The following is an 11,320-nucleotide window of genomic DNA, read 5'->3' as shown; positions in this document are numbered from 1 at the left end:
CAATGAATTTCAATTTTAATGAAGAGTTAATATAAAAGAAAATAAAATGATAGAAAATGCCATATCATATTTCTATGCTATTCAGAAAAGAGATGCATTTCTGATTATTATTATTATTTTTTGAGACAGAGTCTCACTTTGTCACCCTCGGGAGTGTCCTGTGGCATTATAGCTCATAGCAACCTCAAACTCTTAGGTTCAGGTGGTTCTCTTGCCTCAGCCTCCTGAGTAGTTGGGACTACAGGTGCTTGCCAGAGCACCTGGCTATTTTTAGAGACAAGGTCTCTCTCTGGCTCAGGCTGGTCTCAAACTCCTGAGCTCAGACAATCCATCCACCTTGGCCTCCCAGAGTGCTAGGATTATAGATGTGAGCCACCATGCCCAGCTCGCATTTCTGATTATTGAAGAAATACAGACTTTTATTACAGATCAACTTAAATGCATACAGTTAAATAGTTTTTGCCAATCAGAATCCAATATAGCAAACACAAGATGGGAGAAGTAGAATGGGGTGAAGGCAGTCTCAACTTGTATCTAGTATACCTGCTAAATTCTTTTACTACTTTAATATATATACTAAAACATTTATGAAGTTCTCTCCTGCTAATAAGTGGATATGAATACACAACTTATATATGAAGAAATTGTCCTGTGGGAAAAATGCTCAGCTTTAATAGTAGTTAAAATGTAAATTTAAATATTTTAGGAACATCATATACATATTAAACTTAGATGCAGAAGAAAGACACTTATATAATCAGAGTTAGTACAGCATTGAAAAAATCCTGTATTGAATGACAGTAAGAGGCATATTTCTTAATAGTTTAATTTCGTTGGACTCGGCATGTGTCTTGTGATAGATAGCATTGTAATATTGAATCACCATTCAATTGGCAGCTTTTTGAACGTTCTAAGTGTTATAGAAAACAATGGTGTGCTTTATACTATACCACTGGTATCCTACATGTGATTAAATACAGTGAATATTGCTATCTGCCCTTTACATTGATTTTACCTGGTGGGGAACAGTCTGACAATTTATTATAAGAGTCATGACACACTTCGACCTGTTTTTGCTTTTTTTTTGAGACAGAGTCTCAAGCTGTCACTCCAGATAGAGTTCAATGGCGTCATAACTCATAGCAATCTTGGGCTATGAGCCTTCCGACTCTTGGGCTCAAGTGATCCTCTTGCCTCAGTTTTTTTTTTATTTTTAGTAGACACAGGGTCTCACTTTCACTCAGGCTGGTCTTGAACGCATGAGTTAAAGCAATCCACTCACCTTGGTCTCCCAGCGTGCTAGGATTACAGGCTTGAGCCACTGCTCCTGGCCTATAAGAGTCATGACACTTTGACCTGGTATTCATACTACTTGAACATATTCAAATAAAAAACTTGAAAATAAAAAAATAACTAAGTTATATACAAATTAGAAAAAAGAACCCACTAGTTTGGGAAGGGCAAGAGAAATCGATGGTACAGCAACACAAAGAATGACGCACAAACATTAAAATGCAGATAATGTTGATGTATGAAAATGTGTCTATTAATCAAACTAAACAAGAATATGAAAAAAGTATAAATGTTAGTTAAAACTAGTAAAAGTAGTTTATATATGTAATGAGAAATAACTTTAACAGTATAAAAATAAAATATAATGTTCATAAGAATTTTTTCTGCTAAGTCAATTGAGTTCATAAAAAATGCATTTTACAAGATAGCTCTAGGGAAACAAGGCTATTTCTTTTCATATATCCATGGAAATATTTATTTTTTTTCAAATCTGGAAAAAGCATTACTTAAATCTTTCTGTATTCCTCTGGAGGCCAACTATTCAATTTGGAAACTAATATAGAAACAAATCTCAAAACTTTAAATGTGTCACACAATGCTATGTTCCAATGACTGAACTTAAAGCTATATTTTCTGTTGCTTTAGAAATCTAAAATAGTGTTTTGATTAAATAATTAAAGTTCAGTATTTTTCTCTCCCCAGTGTAGCTAGTACTAAAAGTCTTATTTAAAGCCCTGTCTTCTTTCTGGTAATAGCTAGGACTAAAAGACCCGTATGTGTCTCTGAACTCTAGTTTTGAATCTGAGGCAAATGGCAGAATTTACCATTTTGGGGGGAGCAGTTTTGATACCATCATAACTTCTTCGGAGCCTTAATGGATTCTCTAGAATCATCCCTGGTGATCATTTCCATGTCTGAAGTACCATGTGTCAAAGATAATTTGCCTGGAGCAAATCTGAAAAATTCCAATAATAAATATGCTGATTACTGAAATAGTACTATGTAATTTCTTTAGAAGCCTTTTGTTGAACTGGACCTGTTATCTACAGATAGTGCATAATGTGATGAATTATTTGTCAACATTAGTGGGTAGTTCTCAGACGTTAAAAGTAATGTTACTAGTTCTAGAGAATCCTGAGGGATGAAATTATGATGTTTTAGTCAACAAGCTGATTTGCTTCCAAGGCATGTATATGGACACTGCAGAGAGAAATCCCCTAAATACTTAGTACATGTTAAAAGGCATTTAAGTTTAGACATTTAGTGGAATCAGTTATCTTTGAGTTGAGGCATGAGCTAGCCTGGTAGCATCATTTCAGTGCCAGGTTTGCACCAGCCCAAAGGATATTTTTGTGTTTACTTAGTGCTTTGTACTACTGTGGTTGGGTGGGGAAGGGATTGCCTATGGCTGGTTGCAAATATTTGTCATTGATCCATTCGTCCATCTGTTCTTTCCAATAGCATTTACTAGGCCTCTGCTCTTTCTAGGCACTGGGATAAATGCTGGGGATAAATGGAAACGCAATTTAGAAATGGTCACTGCCATTGGGGAGCTCAGTCAAATGAGAGGAACAAACAGATGATGTCAGTGTAATGCAGCCAGAAGTGTTAGTGGAGTCAAGAACCAAGTGTAGTACATGCGCAGAGGAGGAAGCCTCTACCACCACCCTCTTGCACAAAAAGAAGCAAAGGACAATTTTCTGTAGAAATCAGCTCTCCTGATTCATCCACCATTTGGTTTCGTGAGCTTTCATTGACCTCAGGACTTGGCTTTGTCTACTTAGATCCATAGTTCAAAGTTAAGGCTGGATTATATCTTCTCTTGAAGCTTCTGGTGTGGGCAATCTTGCCTGAAGATCATGCTATTTTGTTGCCTCTGTTAGATAGTAAACCCCTTGGAGGTAGACACTCTAAAGCTCACTTGACAAATATTAATGTTTATTGATGGTTCAAGTCATGGTTGGCCCAGATAGCCACTTCTACCAGAAATTAGGAACTTTCTTTTCATATTATAGATATATTAAATTATATGTGGATTGTGAATACAGTCACTAAAATTTCTCATTCAAAAACATTATTTGACACAGCCTGCCACTGAGTCATAATATCACAAATTTAGTTTGCTTTATAAAATTTAGTTTTGCCCAGGATTCACTCCCAAGAATATTGCAATGCTCATCTTTCCCCAGCAAATTGATTCAACAGCTGAAGGCAATGGTTCTCATGTCACTTCGGATGACATATATCTAGTTCTTAATTGCTTAATGAATATCTTGTGGAATGAGTGAATGAAAAGTTTTATACCATGTGAGAGGAGGTAATGAAAACATTGTGAAGACTATATGCAGGGCGGCCTCAAAGTTTGTGTGCAATTTAAAATAGTTATCTACTTTAAATTGGTTTTTGGAAATCCTTTTTCCTTGTCTAACTATAGTGTATATATATTGATCATATATATATAAAATCACTTATATATATATATGTAAAAAAACATAAATAGTGGCCACACAAAGTTTGCCAATTGCACACAAAGTGTGCAATTATACTCTTTATGTTTTTTAATATATCTGTGTATATATATATAGAGAGAATATATATATATATATATTTACTTTTCAGTGAATCTTTTCTCTTAGTTGCACGCATTCATACATTATACATTCATTTTGGGAAGTTAGTATAGCATATATTCTCTTCTGAGTTGTGAACTTGCTGGAGTGTCTGATATGAAGGAGAAATGACCTATATTGAGACTCCTTCCTTGGTGCAGAATTCTATTGACTTCTTCGATGCCAGCACTAGAAAAGCTTTCTCTTGCTCTAGCATTGCACTAATGATATGAGTCTCAGGCAATTTCAGTCTCTGGGAGATTGTGACTGTGACAACTCTGTAATGGGAGATACCTCTGCCTTTGATCCTTTGCAAATAATGATGATGACTGTAGTGTATTAATTGAGGCAATGCCAACTGCTGGAAGAGAAATCTCCAACTCTCAGTTTCTTAATACAATAAAAATGCGTTTCTCACTTACAATACTCCTCATTAGGAGGCAGTTTTACTCTTTGTGATGATTTGGATACCTGGACTCCTTCCATCTATGGCTCCATTATGTTTTTTCTGTGCTTAGCTTTCAAGGCCACACATACAGCAAAGGGGATAGGACATTAGAGGATAAAGTGTGGCATGGCTCTTACCAAGCTGGGAAGTGGCATGTGTCTCTTCTGCTCATATGTTATTGGATAAAAATTAGTCAATGGCCACACTTACCTGCAGAACAGCCAAGAAGTACAGTCTAGCTAGATGTCTAGGAAGAAGAAGAAATGGATGTCATGAGATAATAGGAGTTTCTTTTGGACATGGCAGCATATCTTTCCAATCCTAATCCAGGGTGAATCATAAACTCCTTGATCTTTGCAAAGAGAGTTTAAATTTAGATCTGGAATTCTGGCTCAGCCAGATTGCTCCCTCTTATTCAAAAATCATGTGATTGCATGGCAAGGGTTAAAGTTTGTCACCTGTCAGAAAGTAGCCTAAGAGACAATCACAACTATTTTGAAAGGCAGGTGCTTATAGGAAATAGAGATTGGCTGAAAGATCCAATAAGATTTCCCTGCCTCATAACAGAGTGCTTGGGAAGCAATTCTCAGCTTATATCCAACGGGTAGTCCTCTGTTAACTGATAATGAGCCAGGGCCTCTTTCATACAGTGGATGTTTTTAGCTTAGTGCCTCACTACCTGTGAATTATCTCATTGCCCTCTGAGATCTTTTTACTTTATAACATATTGTGGTAATGTTTTTTTTACACTGATATCAATTTGTTTCTCTTTATTGTCTTATAAACATGGCTGCTTAGTTTTGTGCTCTATGTATATATAAAAAAAAAAAACTACACAGAGTACCTTAAGGATAAAAGGAAACCACCAGTCGGAATTTTTAAAGGCCCTGAAGTAAATACAAATGCATTTTAAAGTTGAATGATGTTAAATGAGGGGGAAATTGCTTTATAGGCCATTGGCCAGGGCTTTCCATTTTGATTAATACCGCACATTATAATTGTGAAACAATCATTACATATAGGCCTGTTATAATGGGATTTTGCTTTCTGGAAGAATGACCGTGTAATTCCCATGTTCAACACAAAGTTTTATGAAACCTGGATCATTGTATAATGCCTGATGTCAAAATCCTTTTGTGCATTTTTGTTTTCAGTGTTTGGAATTTGTTTTCCCTTCTCAGTACTCACAATAAGATGATTCTTCTATGACATAAAATTAAGTCAAATGAGGAGGTATACAGGAGTTGTAGTATTTTTATAATAAAACACAGTAGAGATTAAATTTCTAAATAATTGCAAGGGCCCCACTTGGGTTTATGAACTCTGAGGGAAAAAGAAATAGCAAGAAATGGTAAAAGAGATGGGAGGATGGGGTGGATAGAGTGAGTGAGTGAGAGAGCGTGAGCTTAAGACCACCAATGGCTTCATTTCATTCATAAGGGCCTACTAAGAAGTGGCTATTTCTTCAGAGGTGGCCAAGAGAGAATGGGAAAATACTGTGCTTCTAACCATTTTCCTTACTGCGAATATTTACTCAGAGGAACGAGAAGTTTCAGAAAATCTCCTGCTCTAAAATATCTCCCAAAGTCTTTGATTGGAAGATCTGGGAGGATTAAGCAGGCTGGATAATCACACCTTCTCTGACTCAAGCAAATCTCTGAATTTAGAGTTCTTAAATCATGTGATTTATAGGAATTTTGGAGATATGTTGGCTCTGTTCTTTTAAATTAGGAGTGCACATAGCTATATGAAAAGCCCATCAGGAGGGAGGAGAACACAGTGAAGAGTGAGGATAAAAAGAGAAATGCGAAGCACTAGACTAGCTGAACATATTTTACTACCTGTCCTGGTAATTTCCTTTCCTAGTAGGTGAAAAAAGTCGGGGGGGGGCGCTGCTAGGCTGGACTTAATTTTAACTACCGATGGTTGTTGATACGGACAGGATGTGGAATTTGAGGTAATAGTACTATTATGCGTGAAAATTCATTGGCATAGTTAGACGAGGAAAGATGATTTCCAAAAATCAAGGAAAACCCACATATAACTCATATAGAAACCTGAAAGCAGGATATAGATATAAGGGAATGTGAGAGTCTGGGAATGAATTTCCAATTTCATATTTATACATAATTCTTTCTGGGAGGAAAAGAGAGGGCCATTGTAGTGCAATGAAGTCAGATTTTTAAAAAGACATTTTCTAAAAGGTAAAAGAAAGGATACAAGACCAAGGGCAAATTCATAGGAGTGATTTGATCCCCAAAGATAGTATTAATGAAGATAAAATCTAGAAGCACAAGTAACAGAATGGTTTTAGTTATCTTCTATACAACATGAAGAGCGGAGTTCAGGAAGGATGCAGTGATAATCCATGATGTGGAGAGAAAGGAGCTACATAACCTTGCAAATCAGAAAGGGCAAAATAGATGCTACTGAGGCCAAGAAAAACCTCAGATAGAAGATAATTACTTCCTGATTTCAAGTGAATTCAACATTGTACAGAATTGGGCATGATTGAGATAAAGGCCTAGGTCTTCACATACTATGTATGTCTTTAAATATATTATTCAATCAAATTATTTACCGTGTTTCCCCGAAAATAAGACCTACCCCCCAAAATAAGCCCTAGCAGAATTTCTATGCACTTGTGAAATATAAGCCCTACCTTGATAATAAGACCTAGTGATGGGTGTGGCACAGAGATAAGACATCCCCTGAAAATAAGCCCTGATGTGTCTTCTTGAGAAAAAATAAATATAAGACAGTGTCTTATTTTTGGGAAAAGATGGTAATCACTTTGACAGCCTGTTATGTACCAAGTATTGTGCCAAGTCCTGAAAGTGAAATAAGCATATAAATGAGAGAAAAATTGCTTGGACATAGACTTCTTGATCCTAAGAGTGTTAGACGTTTTGGTTGTACAGATTTTTATTCAGCACATGGAAACACATTTTTAATAACACACTATTAAGAGAATATTTAAAGGCTCACATTAGGTTCTCCGACACATCAAAAATGTTTAAGCAGTGACTGCCTAGTTACTCTTCCTGGATCTTAGGGAAAAGATGCCTTATTAGGAAAAATAAATAGTGGATCAGTTGACTGTATATTTCAAGGCTAAAATTCTAAGATTCTCGGGTACTGCAGGTTTCATGCAGATGATAACATAAACTATTAAATACGATAATCCTAAAATCCTACTTAGAAAGTACCATATCTTTTCCACTGCTGAGAGTAGAGTCCTTAACTGATATTTTCTCTGTGTGGCATTCTGACAGCCTCAGGTGCATGCAGTATTTCAGCAAAGAGATTATATTAACTGTTGTTAAAATACTTTACAAGGAAGTGGAGGAGGTCTGAGACTTGATTTATATTCTGGTATCCTTGGCATAAAAGTAATGAATGATAGAAAAAGAAATGCCTTAAACATACTCTATCCATGCTCCAATTAGAGCTACAATCTTCTTTTCAAATAGGGAAAATAACTGTAAAAGATCGCTAGTAGGCTCTTGAATTAGCGTCCAGCCCTTTTCACCTCCTCTTTTACACAAGATTCCAATTATATATATAAGAAAATACTAAGCATTTACACCGTTAGGTTTTAAATAAATGTGTGGGAGGTAGGGGAGGGGAATGAGACATATGGCTGAAAATCTCTATGGTTAGGGAAAGATTAGAGTGGAAAGAATGTGTTTTGGTGTTTATTCCCTTTATGTTGATCAGGAGCTCAGCAGGAAACAGGCGGTACACCCAAAGGAGTAATTGAAGAGTATTTTTTTTTTAATGAAAGTCATTATTTACAGAGGGATAGGTAGGGTTAAGGGAACCCAGGAGGGACGGTAAATTACTCAGTATTTGGTAACAGCAAGAAGCTATTGCCACCCCTAGGCCTGAAAAGGAAAGCAAAAGAAGCCATTACTAGGAGCAAGTAAGAATTGTCACTATGCCTGAGGGCCTCCCTGACAGGGTCTGTGGTCCTAAGCAAGGGAATAACCATTCCAAACTCCTGCTGGTGCTTCCCACTAGCCAAACTTACCTGGAAGCCAGAAGGGACAGAGGCCTGGTTAATAAAACCCAGTGGCTTCTCATTATGCTCAGAGTAACAGGAAAAAGTAGGGTAACTATACGGATACATGGTATAACTATGTACCATAAAATAGGATGTAAAACCATAATAGTAATGTCTAATTTGTGGGGTTAAAGTCCAAGTAGAATAATAATATTGGCCAACATTAGCAACATTTTGAAAGTATGTGGTTAAAGATGGAGCATTTTGTTTATTTGAGACAGAGTTTCACTTTGTCATCACGGTAGAGTGCCATGGCTTCATAGCTCACAGAAACCTCAAATTTGTGGGCTCAAGAGATCCTGTAGCCTCAGACTCCCTAGTACCTGGGACTACAGGCACCTGCCACAATACCCGGCTATTTTTAGAGACAGGATCTTGCTGATTCTCAGGGTGGTCTCCAACCCCTGAGTTTAGGCAATTCATCTGCCTCAACCTCCCAGAGAGCTAGGATTATAGTGTGAGCAACTGTGCCTGGCCCTAAGATGGAACATGTTAGAATATTTGTATTATTCAGGAAGAAGGGAAAAATATTGATTAACTTTAGATGTTAGAAGCTTTACTATGCTTGCTAAATTATCTAGAATGGCCTCTGAATGGAAGACAGATTTTAAATTCCAAAAAAATAGAAAGAAAAAAATGGACTAAGGAAAAAGGCACCTTAATCTCCTCATTAAAAAAAGGCAAAGAAGAGAAAGGAGGACTTGGAAAATCTGGAAGAGTCGCAAGGAAAACATAATATTGTGAAATTTGAATGTATATATATGCATGGCATCACGGGCATGTAAACAGACTAGGATTTTCAGTTAAAAGATTAATACAGTGAGCTTACATTTTGAAAATCCATCTAAATGATGAGAGTTATATCTAATTCAAAAAGTACAGAATATCGAAATTAAAAAGATGGACACCCATACCCATGCAAATACCAAGCACAAGAAAACTTATGTGGCTTTCCAAGTATTGGCTTGGCAGAAAAATATAACTTATTTTTACTTGTCTGCAGCTAATACCACAGCTTCAAATAGGTAAGGCATTATGTCCATAACTAATATTCTTTTAGTATATTAAGCAAATATGGTTATATTTCAAACTGAAGAATGCCCATTGCTTTTGTAGAAAATGAATGTGAATTGGTCCCTTGTTAGATTATAAACATTTTATCACCAAATTTTAATGAACTGATATCGTATAGATCTCATTGTCCTGTCACAACGCAGTTACGCTGTAAAACGATTACATTTTTATATTTAAAAAATCACCCATGTATGAAAGTAGAAATCAGAGTGGAAATTGGCAAATAAAACTGTATGATAATCCTACATATCAAAACTTGTGTCATGTAGCTAAAGCAATAGTTAGATGAACATTTATAGCCTTAAGTTTGTCTAGGGGAAGAAAGCTGAAATAAATGAGTTAAGCCTCTATTTTAAGATGTTAGTAAAAGGCTAGACTAAGCTCAACGAATGAGGGAAGAAAATGCATAAATATAAAAGCAGAATCAATTAGCTAGGAAAAAAGATATGGTAGTCAAAAGCCATATATAGTGTGTCTTTGGAAAAGAATAAGAAAATGTACAAACTTCTGCCTAGATTGATGAAAAAGAAGAGAGGGTACAGATAAGCAATAAATACGAGACATAACTACAGATGCCAGCAAGTTTGAAGTGGACAAATTCCTAGAAAAACGTTACCGAAACAGAGTCAAGAAACACCACAGTGGTCCTATAACCATTAAAAATACTGAATCATGAAATATAAAAATTCTTTCTGCAAAGACTACGCAAGGCCCAGATGATTTCCCAAACGTTGCAGTAACTGGTAAATCTAATCTTTCACAACCCCCCCCCCCAAGTTCTCCAACTTATTTTATGTGGCAGGTGGAACCTGACTATTCATACTAAGTAAGAACGGTATAAGAAAGCAAAACTACAGGGCAGTCTCACTCATGAATATGAATGTGAAAACTATAAATGTGTTATTAGCAAATGAAACCAACAATGCTCAGTATTCATATGACTGAGTTGAGTTATTTTAGGATTGTGAGGTTGTTTCAACATTGGAAATGTGATTCACCACATTAACATATAAAAGACAAAAAATAATCATCTCAGTAGATACAGAAAGATATAATAACATTCAATATGTTACAGATTTTCAGGAAAAAAAATATAGGGGAATTTCCTAACCTGATAAAGGGTTTTACAAAATGGGAAGGGCTTTCTTAGCCATGAGACATCTGTCCAGTCTCATGACTTCTATTCAACATTAGAACAGGGGACCTAACAAGCCCATTGGAGACAGCTAAAGCAAGAGAAGCTATAGGGATTTTAATTGAAGAAGCAAAATTACCATTCTCACTCAGATGATGCAATTTTCTACATCGAAAGAATACAAAAAACTCTACATATTATTGAAATGACAAGGATGTTTAGCGGATGACAACTGTATATAAATAAACTGCGAGAGACAGTAAGAAAATACGATAATATGAAAGAAGAGATAACAAGTCCTAAGTTTTCAAACTTAGTGAAGGAGCACAGGTAGCCAGCTCCCTCAATCAAGATTGGGCCGATAGAAACCACAGAAATGAAAGCAAGCATGGATCCTAGTAACTAACATACAATCTGTAGGAGATCCCTAGGAAAACCAAAGGCTGTCCGTTGGGTAGTAGTAGGCTGAGCCAGGATCAGCAGGTATAATGGTGGGATTATATTTTTTAGGGAAAGCTTTTATATTTACTTCTGACTTCTCTTCCACATTGCCTCGAGAGGATTGTTGCTTACTCCATCCATCTCCCCCAAGACAAAAATCAACAGAGGCTGGTGAGGCGTGGTTTTCATCAGGAAGTACTGTGGCAGCACCTTAGTGATGCTGGGGCATGAGGAACTGATGAAAATAATTGCAG

This window comes from Otolemur garnettii, unplaced genomic scaffold, assembly GCF_000181295.1.
Source record: "Otolemur garnettii isolate 467f Iridium unplaced genomic scaffold, OtoGar3 scaffold00051, whole genome shotgun sequence".
In the NCBI taxonomy this organism is placed as follows: domain Eukaryota; kingdom Metazoa; phylum Chordata; class Mammalia; order Primates; family Galagidae; genus Otolemur; species Otolemur garnettii.
Note: the sequence above shows the minus strand (reverse complement) of the source record.